Source organism: Triticum urartu, chromosome 4A (assembly GCF_056163025.1).
Source record: "Triticum urartu cultivar PI428250 chromosome 4A, HENAU_Tu73, whole genome shotgun sequence".
NCBI lineage: Eukaryota > Viridiplantae > Streptophyta > Magnoliopsida > Poales > Poaceae > Triticum > Triticum urartu.
In genome coordinates, this window is record NC_141876.1 from 317,483,519 (window position 1) to 317,498,565 (window position 15,047).

A 15,047-nucleotide genomic window follows, 5' to 3' on the forward strand; every position below is an offset into this window, starting at 1 on the left:
CTGGAGACCTTTCCCTGCAAAAGAGAGTTAAGCTTTCTTAGCCACCCACATCAAGGGCAGCTTAGAAGCAATAAGTCTAAGTGCAGCATCTGAGAATTTTGGCTTTGAAGCCTTAGCAAACAGTCTTGCAGGCGGACAATAGTACTCATAAGAATAAGCAGAATAGTTCTTGGTCTTATGAACATGGCGGTTTGATGAACCGCTCTCATATTCATATGCCTGAGTATGGTTTCCCTGCAAAACATTTGCATTAGTGCGACTCAGGTGAGTCCTCTGTCTGTATGAAGCCTTTGGACCGTATGAAGCCTTTGGTCTGAGGTTTGTCTTCTTCACATGAGGTGTCATGATGACATTCACAGGAAGACTCTCCAGACACCTTTTTGGAACCCAGATCTTCTTCATAGGCGGTCTATTCCTGCAGTTAGTACCAATGTACCTGGCAAACACTTCACCATTCTGATTCTTAAACAGTATATAGTTTTCATCAAAGGATTCATCAATGATAATGGGGTTAGCACAAGTGAAGCCAGATAGATTGGATGGATCTGCTGAAGGTTCCTTTGCAGCAACCCACATGGTTTTGGGGTACTGCTCAGGTTTCCAGTAAGAGCCATCTGCATTCATTTTCCTTACGAACCCTACACCCTCTTTCCTAGGGTTTCGGTTCAGAATCTGCTTTTTCAGGACATCACATAGCGTCTGATGCCCTTTAAGACTTTTGTACATCCCTGTTTCAAGCAATGTCTTCAACCTAGCATTCTCATCAGCAATAGCGGTGGTATCCTCAGCAGAGGGGTTAGTTACCACATCAACAGTTGAAGATATTGCAACAGCAGTAGCAGTAGAACATTCAGCAACAGAAGTAGCATTATCACGCTCAATGCATTTAAGACATGGTGGTTCAAATACTTCCTGAGCGGGACTGATCTGTTTGGCGCGAAGTGACTCATTTTCCGTTTGAAGATCCTCATGAACCGCTCTCAATTTATCAAGATCTTGCTTCCTTTGAAGATAATCATAGGAAAGCTTTTCATGAGTTGTTGAGAGAGTTTCATGACGACTTTCATGTTCCTGATACTTAACATGAAGATTTTCTATGTCTTCAATTAAGAATTCAGATCGAGTCATTTCAGCACCTAACAGATCATCGCTTCTGTCTAACAGTTTTTGAATATGTTCCATAGCTTTCTGTTGTTCAGTTGCAATTTTAGCAAGTGTTTTGTAGCTAGGTTTTGAACCACAATCAGAGTCATCGTCACTAGATGTTTGATAGTGAGTAGTGCGTGTGTTTACCTTGGCACTACGTGCCATGAAGCAGTAGGTAGAATAGGAGTAGTCCTTGTCATTTGCATCGGTGTCGGTGATGAAGTCATTGTCTTCAGTGTTGAAGATGGACTTGGCAACGTATGCTGTAGCCAGACTTGCGACGCCTGAGTCGGATTCCTCCTCAGACTCCACCTCCGCCTCCTCAGAAGCAGACTCCTCCTCTGAATCCATTTCCTTGCCAACAAACGCACGTGCCTTGCCAGATGAGCTCTTCTTGTGTGATGAAGACTTTGAGGAAGACTTGGAAGAAGACTTTGAGTATTTCTTCTTCTTCTTCTTGTCGTCAGAGTCATATTCCTTGCTCTTCTTCTTCTTTTTGTTCTCATTGTCCCACCGTGGACACTCAGAGATGAAGTGGCCAAGTTTCTTGCACTTGTGACATGTTTTCTTCTTGTAGTCATGAGCAGGAGCTTCATCATTCTTTGAACTTGATCGGGAATACTTTCTGAAGCCTTTCTTCTTGGTGAATTTTTGGAACTTCTTGACAAGCATAGCAAGTTCCCTTCCAATGTCTTCAGGATCATCAGAACAGCTGTCAGATTCTTCTTCAGATGAGGAGACAGCTTTTGCCTTCAAGGCACGAGTTCGCCCATAGTTTGGACCGTAGATATCTCTTTTCTCCGAAAGATGAAACTCATGTGTGTTGAGCCTCTCAAGTATGTCAGACGGATCGAGTGTCTTGAAATCAGGACGTTCTTGAATCATCAGGGCCAGGATGTCAAACAAACTATCAAGTGATCTCAGCAGCGTCTTGACGACTTCGTGTTTCGTAATCTCAGTGGCGCCGAGGGCTTGAAGCTCATTTGTGATGTCAGTGAGTCGGTCAAATGTGTGCTGGACATTCTCATTGTCATTTCACTTGAAGCGGTTGAAGATGTTGCGAAGGACACTGATTCTCTGATCTTTCTGGGTTGAGATGCCTTCATTGACCTTGGAGAGCCAGTCCCAGACCAGCTTGGATGTCTTCAAAGCACTCACACGGCCATACTGTCCTTTGGTCAGATGACCACAGATGATATTCTTGGCAGTAGAGTCCAGTTGAACGAATTTCTTGACATCAGCAGCAGTGACACCTTCTCCAGCCTTAGGAACGCCGTTCTCAACGACATACCATAGGTCGACGTCAATGGCTTCAAGATGCATGCGCATCTTATTCTTACAGTAGGGATATTCAGTTCCATCGAAGACGGGGCACGCAGCGGAGACTTTAATTATCCCTGCAGTCAACATAGCTAAAACTCCAGGTGGTTAAACCGAATCACACAGAACAAGGGAGCACCTTGCTCTGATACCAATTGAAAGTGCGTTATATCGACTAGAGGGGGGGTGAATAGGTGATTTTTATGAAAGTCTTCAGAACATAGAAGTTTTGAAGACAACCGATAAAATTAAACCTATTACCATGCAGCGGAAGGCAAACTACACTAGGCAAACCATAGTCAAGTATTTAATGAAGTGAAAGCACAAAGACTAATAGCAGCTAGGTAGTAAGGATCAGGTAGGAAGATATTGTGAAGCCAAATAGAACACGCAGTCACTCAGTGAAGACAAATGATAGTGCAAACATATAATGACTTCACAAGGAGTAACAGTAAGTAAAGGGAAGTGAAGATGAAACTAGTGACTCGTTGAAGACAATGATTTGTTGGACCAGTTCCAGTTGCTGTGACAACTATACGTATGGTTGGAGCGGCTAGGTATTTAAACCTTAGGACACACAGTCCTGGACACCCAGTCCTGAACACGCAGCTCAGGACACCCAGTCCTCACCGTATTCTCCTTGAGCTAAGGTCACATAGACCTCGCCCAATCACTCTGGTAAGTCTTCAAGGTAGACTCCCAAACCTTCACAGACTTCATTCACCGGCAATCCACAATGTCTCTTGGATGCTCAGAACGCGACGCCTAACCGGCTGGAGGATGCACAGTCCTCAAGTGTAATAAGTCTTCAGATCACACAAATAAGAAGACTTAAGTGATGCCCAATTCTCTCTGGCTCTGGTGGTTAGGGCTTTATCCTCGCAAGGAATTCTCTCTCAAAGGCTTCGAGGTGGGTTGGTCTCAAACGACAAAAGCCGTACTTTCAATCTGAGCAGCCAACCGTTTATGGTTGTAGGGGGTGGGCTATTTATAGCCACTTGGCAACCCGACCTGATTTGTCCGAAATGACCCTGGGTCACTAAGGAACTGACACGTGTTCCAACGGTCAGATTTCAAACTCACACGGCAACTTTACTTGGGCTACAAGCAAAGCTGACTTGTCCGACTCTGGACAAGATTCGCTCTCATAATCTTCACTCGAAGACATAGGTTTTTGGTTTAGGCATCACTTTAGTCATTCTGACTGGTTCTCTTGGACCCCACTTAACAGTATGGTGGTTCCTATGACTCAACACAAAAGAAAAAGAACTACAAAAGATCTAAGTCTTCGAGCTCCATAGGCTTCATATCGTGTCTTCTCTTGTCATAGTCTTCAATGTGAATATCTTCATATACCACCTTTGACTTCAATGTCTTCATACATTTTTAGGGGTCATCTCTGGTAGTAAAACCGAATCAATGAGGGACTTCTACCTGTGTTATCCTGCAATTCTCACGAACACATTAGTCCCTCAATTAGGTTTGTCGTCAATACTCCAAAACCAACTAGGGGTGGCACTAGATGCACTTACAGACTTGATCGCCTCCATTGGATTTCTCGCACTACATGGTGTTTGAGAAACGGATGACCGAGACACAGTCTTTCAGAAACATTAACTCTCTACTCCGGGCAGACCATACCAAACCTACAACCCTCTACCTGCTTGTGACGCCCGGATAATTAAGCTAGAGTAATATCATGCTAATGGTGACATGTCTTCATTTTTACTGTTGCTAGTCCCAGGTTGGTTATTACCGATTCAAATTTTAACTTTAAAATAAAGTCAAACAATAAGGGTTTTCAAATGTCAAAACTAAAATGTGAAAAATGTGAGAAATAATTCATAGATAATTACAGTGGTGAACCAATATTTTTACAAAATGAATAAATGCCCTTAAATGAATAAAACAGGGGCTAAAAACCATTATTGAATGCTTTTAAATAATAATAAAAAAATACAAACCTATTTTATTATTGTACCAAACTAATTGTTGCTCTGGCCTGAATTGCAATAGTAATTAAGGTACAAGTTTCATATTTTATAACACTATTTTACTATTGAAAATTAAAATGAAAATAGAAATAAAGAAAAAGAAAGTAAACAGAAACTAACCTACTATGCACCGGCCTTGATGTGAACAGGCAAGGCCCAGCCCACCTGGAGCTCGTCCCCATCCTCTCTGTTCATCAGAGGCTGGGTGAACGCCGCGCCATCGTCCGTGGCCAATGTTGGCCACGTGCCGAACATCCAGCCCCACCCTGGCGTCTATAAGGCCCTCCTCGACCCCGTACGCGAACCCTAGCCCCCCTCATCTCACCCTCTTGCGCCGCCATCATCGTTTTTGTTCGTGCCCGAGCGGCTGCCCGCCATGGCCATCGTCGTAGCCGCGGCCAGCACGCTCGCTGTCGCCTAAGAAGATGTGCAGGAGGACGGACGTACTCCTCTACTTCGTCTACACCACCAGATTGACGCTGTAGAACTCCAACGCCGCCGCCCGCTTCATCTTCTTCCTCGGACGCCGCCGGACCTCCTCGTCAAATTCGCTGCCGTCTGCCGCTCCTAACCTTCCACCGGCCTTTCTTGTGCCCCGCGCTGAGCTCCTCGGCGATTCCCCCTAATTTCCCCGTCGATTCCATGATGTATCACCGCTCCCCGCAAGCGCCGAATCTCGCCTTCGCCGTGGACGACATGCCTCTCGTTGCCGAGCTCTCTGAGCCTCCCAGTGTCTTCCGTCGTGCCTGTAGTGACCTATAGCTGCTTCCTAGATGCTCCATTTGCTCACCCTCGAGCTGCAACTGACCTGCCATAAACACCATGCTCTGACCGCCGCCGCGGCGCCGCGTGCTCGTTCCTGTCGAGCTCCGGCGCCTCCCGCGACCTACTGCGCTCTGACCGTGTGTAGCCATGTTCGGTCGCACCTTGTCGCCACTCGTCGCGCCTGCACACAATGCCTCGCCCAGGTCGCGCCGCTGTGCTGCCTATGCGTGCGCGCGCTTGCTGCTACCTGCTACTGTTGTTGCTGCTTTCTACTACCTACCGCTGTTGTTTTGCTGTTCTGCTGCCGCTGCTGCCTTTGCTCTTTGCCGCTTCTACTCTTGCCGCAGTTGCTGCTCTTTGATATTGCCGCTGGTTGCCGCTGCTACCTGTTCTCGCTGTAGCTGCTATTGCTGGCCATGGCCTTGACCATGGTCAAGAACACCATGGGTTTTCTGTGTGTGTGTGTGTGACCGGCTGGGCAATTGCCATGGAGGCCGGCCCTGATTAGATTAGGGACTAAGCCCTCTCTAGTACTAACCCACCCCATTTTGAGTCTATTACATGGGCCCCCACTAGGTAAATTGATTACTAAAATAATTTGAACACATGTCCCACTAACATATGGGTCCCACTTCTAAATAGAACCAATTAGTTAAAATAGTTTAACACCAGTCCATGACATGCGGGCCCTTTGACCATGTTGACTAGTCAACGTAGACTGAGTCAACAGCTAACTGTGCACTGTTGACTTTTACCCTGGCCCATTGTCAGCCACACATTACACCCATGGGTACACTTCTCTGTGTACCCATAGCATTTAGTATTTATTTGAATTTCAAATTAAATAAAATAATAATTTTAGAAAATGTTTAAAACTTCCAAATTTAATATAAAATAAATCGTAACTCCGATGAAAATACTTTGTACATGAAAGTTGCTCGGAACGACGAGACGAACTCGGATACACAGCCCGTTCGTCTGCCACACATCCCTAGCATTGTGAACATGCAACTTTCTGCCTCCGATTCTTCTATCCGAAAAAGCAAAACACCGGAGATATTTTCCCGGATGTTTCCCCCTTCACCGGTGTCACCTCATACCGCGTTAGGGCACCCCTAGCACCGCTACTTGTCATGTCATGCATCGTTATGCATCTGTTTGCATTGTATTCATTGTTTCTTCCCCCTCTTCTCTCCGGTAGACTACGAGGCTGACGCTGCTACTGGTGCCTCGTCCGACTATGTTGTTGACGACCCTTACTTGCCAGAGCAACCAGGCAAGCCGCCCCCCTTGATCACCAGATATCGCCTAATCTACTCTCTATACTGCTTGCATTAGAGTAGTGTAGCATGTTACTGCTTTCCGTTAATCCTATCCTGATGCATAGCCTGTCCTTGCTACTACTGTTGTTACCTTTACCTGCAATCCTAATGCTTAGTATAGGATGCTAGTTTATCATCAGTGGCCATACATTCTTGTCCGTCTGCCATGCTATACTATTGGGCCGTGATCACTCGGGAGTTGATCACGGGTATATACATATACATAATATATGATACTTGTGGTGACTAAAGACGGGTCAGTTCGTAGGAGTACCCGCAAGTGATTCACGGATTGGGTCCGAAAGGACGTTTGTCCCGACGGCCCTCTGAGTGGATCTTTGTGGCGAAGCGACAGGGCAGGTTGAGACCACCTAGGAGAGAGGTGGGCCTGGCCCTGGTCGGCTTTCGCGGTTATTTCAAAATAACACGTTTAACGAGATCTTGGTATTTGATCTGAGTCTGGCTACTGGTCTATACGCACTAACCATCTACGCGGGGACAGTTATGGGCACTCGACGTCGTGGTATCAGCCGAAGCCTTCGTGACATCAGCGACTGAGCGACGCGCGCCGGGTTGGACTGGAACGCCTACTCTTGTATAAGGGAGGCTAGGTCTGCTCACCGGCTGCGTACGCAACGTGCAGGTGTGCAATGGGCGATGGGCCCAGACCCCTACGCCATAGGATTTAAACCGGCGTGCTAACCTCTCTGTTTTGCCTAGGTAGTGCTGCGACGTGTTGATCTTCCGAGGCCGGGCATGACCTAGGAAAGTGTGTCCGGCCAAATGGGATCGAGCGTGTTGGGTTATGTGGTGCACCCCTGCAGGGAAGTTAATCTATTCGAATAGCCATGATCTTCGGTAACAGGACGACTTAGAGTTGTACCTTGACCTTATGACAACTAGAACCGGATACTTAATAAAACACACCCTTCCAAGTGTCAGATACAACCGGTGGTCACTCTCTCACAGGGCGATGAGGGGAGGATCATCGGTTAGGATTATGCTATGCGATGCTACTTGGTGAACTTACCATCTACTCTCTTCTCCTGCTGCAAGATGGAGGTTACCAGAAGCGTAGTCTTCGACAGGACTAGTTATCCCCCTCTTATTCCGGCATTCTACAGTTCAGTCCACATATGATACCCTTATTCCATTTGATACCAATGCATACATATGTAGTGTAGCTCCTTGCTTGCGAGTACTTTGGATGAGTACTCACGGTTTCTTTTCTGCCGCTTTTCCCCTTTCCTATATCCGATTGCTGCAACCAGCCATTGGAGTCCAGGAGCCAGATGCCACCGTTGATGACGACTACTACTACTCGGGAGGTGCCTACTACTACGTGCAGCCCGCTGACGACGACCAGGAGGAGTTTAGGAGGATCCCAGGTAGGAGGCATGCGCCTCTTTCGATCTGTATCCCAGTTTGTGCTAGCCTTCTTAGGGCAAACTTGTTTAACTTATGTCTGTACTAAGATATTGTTGCTTTCGCTAACTCATCTATGATCGAGCTCTTGTATTTGAGCCCTCAAGGCCCCTAGCTTGTAATATGATGCTTGTATGATTTATTTTATTTGTAGAGTTGTGTTGTGATATCTTCCCGTGAGTCCCTGATCTTGATCGTACACGTTTGCGTGTATGATTAGTGTACGGTCAAATCGGGGGCGTCACACTACTGATCCACCTCTTCAAGAGCTTCACATAACTTACTCAACTATGCTAGAGCCCATAATAGCTTGTGGCTGCACACGGAAGTTTCTAGCATGAATAATCTTATGATCCCTTTGAGCCTGGGTGGCGGTCCATAGGAAAATCACACGGGTACTCCGGGATTTCCAAAAATACAGGCAACACTGGGTACTCCAGGTGCCTCAATCCACCCAGATGTGTATTTAAGTTGCCACCTTAAGTTGAACCATTAATTAACAATCTCACATCTGTCATGGATTTCACTCACCCAAACCACGTCTACGAGCATAGCATAGCAAATTAAGAAACGCGTAGAAGTGACTCCCAAGGGTTTGAATGTAACAGGGTAATAGGTTCCACCTCATCAAGTACTTCCCAACCCACATGTTAATGACATCCTAATCATGCAACAGTAACACTCCGTTCAATCTATCGTGAGCAAGCAATAGTAACTTCACATAAGCAATCACTCAGAAGATCAGGAAGAACGAAGAAGACAGTTCGGAAAACATCAAAACCAAGTAAATAACTCTTGCAACATAAAACAATTTCTAACAGTACCAAAATTATGTGAATTTGGCCTTATCAGAAAGTTTAGGTCAAGAGCTTCGATTTGCAAAAAGAATCAACTAAATCAGAGTTACGAAACTCAAGTTATGTTCAAAAGAAGTTTGAATATGAATCTAAACAAAATTCGAAATTTTAAAATTTCAAAAACATGTTTGGTTTGGATTACTGGATAGAGGGGATCATAACGAAGAAGTGGGCGTTGGTTTGGTTGGATTTGGACAAACGAGTAAAAAGTTATGGCTATTTGAAAAATCAGGGCCAAGCTATTTTACGAAAGAAAAAAAATAAATACGGGCTAGGGTGTAATGTATAAATACGTAGACTAATTGATAATCTAATTATTTTATCATATTAGTCTAAAAAATAATAAACTACGAAAGTATAAGAAGAAAAAAAACCAAAGAAAGATACCTTTATAAGGCAGAGAAAAGACGACTTTGGAGAGAAGAGAGAATTTCCAGACGTCGCGCCGGAGAAGAGAAAAATATTTTTGTTAAATGAATCTAGTCAAACCAAAATATTGATTTAACCTGAATCAGATGATTTTTGAAGGCTACATGGGTCTATATTTATTGGTGGAAAAGAGGCTTATGGGTCAAAGGCTAGGCAATGTGGGACTAAACGTAGACGAAAATATACGAAACAGAGAAAAAAAGAGGCAGATGGGCCTAAAGCCCTTCGGCCGGCTGTGCGCACACGCTGCGGCTGCAGTTTTTTTTAAACAAAATCCGGCCTAAAAAAATGAAAAGGCTGGCTGGGTCTGGCCCATTAAGAGAGAAAAAAACAATGGGGCGCAAGAAGCTACTATATTGTGCATGTAGGCGATAAATAAATATGGGCCGCTAGTACAGTTTTTTTTCTAAAATAGAAATAGAAGGAAAACCGAATAGCAAAAATAAAATGAAAACTTTATATAGGCATATTATATATCAAAATTTTCAGAAAAATTTTTTCTACGACATGAACATTTTTCTAGCATTAAATAAAATACACACAAATTCTAATAATTCCAACAGTGCTCCTGCTTTAATAAGATCCAACAAAAATCATTTTAAAAATACAAAAATGAAATCAAATTTATTTCTCTCCAATTTTCTGTTGTAGGGAATCATGTTACCCTATTTTCCATGTATTTTATTTTTGGAGAAAAATGATTTGAATAAAATTCAAATAACTCCAAATTGAAAAATAATTCCAAAAAGACTTTGAATTTGATCCTTTGAAACTACCAACTCATATTTCATATAATTTGAAGAAGTCATTTTATCTTCTCTCATGAAAATCATTGAGCTGCATGAAGTTTATGAATTGAAATATTTCCAAATGAAATTCAATTATTTTCAAATACCCTTTCATTTAATTTAAATGGAAGAAGTCATATCATCTTCGCTCAAGGGTTTTGTATTTGAAAAGAATTTGAATTCATGGAGATCAGAAAGCAAATATGAAAGATTGGGAAAGTCCTTTTATTCCCTCTCATTTAACTTTCAAAAAGTTTCGAATTCACTCACTTTCAGACAATCAATCAAACAATCAATCAAATCTATCTATTTATTAAAACATTCCAAAATTTAGAATTTTGGGATGTTACAATAGGGGAGAAGAAATCATCATGTTTTACGATATGGAGCCGCCGCCAAGCCCTAAAACCTCTCGGGAGGGCTGATCTGGAGTCCGTTCGGGGCTCCAGGGAGTGGGATTCGTCGCCGTCGTCATCATCAACCATCCTCCATCACCAATTTCATGATGCTCACCGCCGTGCGTGAGTAATTCCATCGTAGGCTTGCTGGACGGTGATGGGTTGGATGAGATTCACCATGTAATCGAGTTAGTTTTGTTAGGGTTTGATCCCTAGTATCCACTATGTTCTGAGATTGATGTTGCTATGACTTTGCTATGCTTAATGCTTGTCACTAGGGCCCGAGTGCCATGATTTCAGATCTGAACCTATTATGTTTTCATCAATATATGAGAGTTCTAGATCCTATCTTGCATGTCTATAGTCACCTATTATGTGTTATGATCCGTTAACTCCGAAGTGACAATAATCGTGATACTCACCGGTGATGACCGTAGTTTTAGGAGTTCATGTATTCACTATGTGCTAATGCTGTGTTCCGGTTCTCTATTAAAAGGAGGCCTTAATATCCCTTAGTTTCCATTAGGACCCCGCTGCCACGAGAGGGTAGGACAAAAGATGTCATGCAAGTTCTTTTCCATAAGCATGTATGACTGTATTTGGAATACATGCCTACATTACATTGACGAATTGGAGCTAGTTCTGTGTCACCGTATGTTATGACTGTTACATGATGAACCACATCCGGCATAATTATCCATCATTGATCCGATGCCTACAAGCTTTCCATATACTGGTTTACGCTTATTTACTTTCCCGTTGCTATTGTTACAATCACTACAAAAGACCAAAAACATTACTTTGCTTTCATTACTCTTTTGTTACCATTACCATCACTATCATATTACTTTGCTACTAAACACTTTGCTGCAGATACTAAGTTTCTAGGTGTGGTTGAATTGACAACTCAGCTGGTAATACTTGAGAATATTCTTTGGCTCCCCTTGTGTCGAATCAATAAATTTGGGTTGAATACTCTACCCTCGAAAGCTGTTGCGATCCCCTATACTTGTGGGTTATCAAGACTAATTTCTGGCGCCGTTGCCAGGGAGCATAGCTCTATTCTTTGAGTCACTTGGGATTTATATCTGCTTATCACTATGAAGAACTTGAGAGAGCCAAAAACTAAGATCTATCCCTCAACTACGAGGGGAGGAAAGGAACTGCCATCTAGCTATGCACTTGGTTCACCTTCTGTTATGAGTAAGCTTGCGACACCTACACCTGCTTCTACTATTTGTTCTGATATGTCGCATGTTATTGATGATGCTACTTCTGCTATGCATGATACTTATGATGAAACTACCTCTATGCCTGATACTACTATGCCACTTAGTGATTTTCTCGAGGAACGACTTGCTAGGGCTAGAGAGATTGAAAATATTGAATCTGATTATGAAGATGAAAGTGATGATGAAGAATCACTTGTTATTCCTGAGGGTTATTTATTTGATCAAGATGCTTCTTTAGCTATTTTAGCCTGCAAAGATAGATATGAACTCAAAACGTTATTAGCTAAATGGAATAAGCAATCTCCAAATGCTAGGATGAGACCTGACCCTGCTTTTGCTACTTCACCTATATGTGTTGCTGATAAGGATTATGAATTCTCTGTTGATCCTGATATAATTACTTTGGTTGAATCTTATCCTTTTCATGGTTATGAATCTGAAACTATTGTAGCACATCTTACTAATTTAAATGATATAGCCACCCTGTTCACTAATGATGAGAGATCTCGCTACTTTTATATCCTTAAAATATTTCCGTTCTCATTAAAGGGTGATGCTAAGGTATGGTTTAATTCTCTTGATCCTTGTTGTGAGCGTAGTTGTAACACCCACGATGCAGCTATATCTCCCACGTGTTGGAGCATGACTTAGAGGCATAATCGCGTTGTAGGCATGTCGCAAGAGGGGTAATCTTTACACATCCCATGTACTGAATAAGAAAGAGGTACAGAGTTGGCTTACAATCGCCACTTCACATAATACATAAATATAGCATTACATCAACCAGATACATACAAGGTCCGACTATGAAACCAAAATAAAAGAAGACTACCCCTAATGCAAAAGATCCCCGATCGCCCCGACTGGGCTCCACTACTGATCGAAAGGAAAACGAAACAACACCACGAACACGATATTCATTGAGCTCCTCCTTAAGCTCGGTTGTGTCACCTGTACTGGTAGCATCAGCACCTGCAACTGGTTTTGGAAGTAATCTGTGAGTCACAGGGACTCAGCAATCTCACACCCGCGAGAGCAAGACTATTTAAGCTTATGGGTAGGAAAGGGGTAATGAAGTGGAGCTGCAGCAAGCACTAGCAAATATGGTGGCTAACTTCCGCAAAAGAGAGCGAGAAGAGAAGCAAAGCACGGTCGTGAACTAGAAGTGATCAAGAAGTGATCCTGAAACTACTTACGTTCAAACATAACTCCGAACCGTGTTCACTTCCCGGACACCGCCGGAAAGAGACCATCATGGCTACACACGCGGTTGATGCATTTTAGTTAAAGTTACGTGTCAAGTATTCTACAACCGGACATTAACAAATTCCCATCTTCCCATAACCGCGGGCACGGCTTTCGAAAGTTCAAAACCCTGTAGGGGTGTCCCAACTTAGCCCATCACAAGCTCTCACGGTCAACGAAGGATAATCCTTCTCCCAGAAAGACCCGATCAGGCTCGAAATCCCGGTTACAAGACATCTCGACAATGGTAAAACAAGACCAGTAAAGCCACCAGGATGTGCCGACAAATCCCGATAGGAGCTGCACATATCTTGTTCTCAGGGCACACCGGATTATCCAAACTTCCGGTAGGCCAACCCAGAGTTGCCCCTGGTGTCCACCGGCGGCTGACAGGTTGGACCAACACTCAGAGGAGCACTGGCCCGGGGGGTTAAAATAAAGATGACCCTTGAGTCTGCAGAACCCAAGGGAAAAAAGGCTAGGAGGCAAATGGTAAAACCAAGGTTGGGCCTTGCTGGAGGAGTTTTATTCAAGGCGAACTATCAAGGGGTTCCCATTATAACCCAACCGCGTAAGGAACGCAAAATCAAGGAACATAACACAGGTATGACGGAAACTTGGGCGGTAAGAGTGGAACAAAACACCAGGCATAAGGCCGAGCCTTCCACCCTTTACCAAGTATATAGATGCATTAAAGTAAACAAGATATAATAATGATATCCCAACAAAAATCCATGTTCCAACATGGAACAAACTTCAAATTCACCTGTAACTAGCAAGACTATAAGAGGGGCTGAGCAAAAGCGGTAACATAGCCAAACAACTGTTTGCTAGGAAAAGGTGGGTTAGAGGATTAACATGGCAATATGGGAGGCATGATAAAGCAAGTGGTAGGTATCGCGACATAGCAATAGAGCGAGCAACTATCAAGCAAAGATAGAAGTGATTTCGAGGGTATGATCATCTTTCCTTAGATCCCGAAAGGAAGAAGAACGATTCCATGAAGAAGACAAACGGACGAAGTCGAACGAATCCTCACAAAAGCGACGTTACAGGAACTAACCCGAAGAAGCAACACCGGAAAGAAGCAAACAACAAAGTAAACAACCATCACATAAACAAGGCATGATGCACAAACAAGTATGATGCATGTCCGGTTTAAATATGCATGGCATGGCAAAGGGCACAAAGAAAACTACAAGTTAAGTGGAGCTCAATATGTAACGAGTTGCATATTGACGAAACACCACATCAATTATTTAGTTCTCTCTCGGTTAGGTACTCAACAAAATTAAATGTTAGTTAACATGGCAAGAGGAGAAGCATAAAGAAATTATCTATTTAGGCAAGTTTAAATGAGACCGGAACGCCAAACAACAATTCCGGCAAAACCCCATATGCATTTAGCAATTTAAGGCAAACGACAATTTTAAACATTTTAAATGTTATTATCATGATGCGGATGACATGTGCAAGTTTTATGCAAGTTTATGAAAATGTTGACATGAGCATATTAAGAAGCATTTGTCACTGTGGTGGAAAGAAAAGGGGACCACGGTGATGAAACCGAAAATGATGCCACGGCACATATCGGTTCCGGTAGCTCATGGAGATACCAGGGCAAAAGGAAAAATGACGTGAGCGTGTCATGCAAGATGGTGGGGTGGTCCCGGATACCGGGTTCCCACGGGTTGACGACGGTGCCAAGCGAGGGAAACAACTAACGTTCACGGGAGGATACGACATCCAAACATGCATCTCATACGACACATGCATTTGTTCATGGGCGGTCGTCTCGGGGTTATACCTTCGAAGCGTGCAAACGGGACGGTTCTCGTTCGGTGCCAAGTAGAGGAAGTAGACGTTCTCGGGACGTTCATAGTGGAAGTACTGGTACTATCGGTCATCGGTGATCAACGGGACGGTAGTGGAAGTAGAGGTACACGATGTCTTGTCGAAAATCACGGCGGCGGTAGTTGTACCCATGTTGTCGTCGAACTTGATGGAACCAATGTCCTCGAGGGTAGTCGTGGGAAGTAGTCATACTCGCGAACTTGTCGGATCCACGACGACGGTAGTCGTTCACGGCAATTGTGACTCGCGGTTCTTTGGGCAACGGTAGTCAT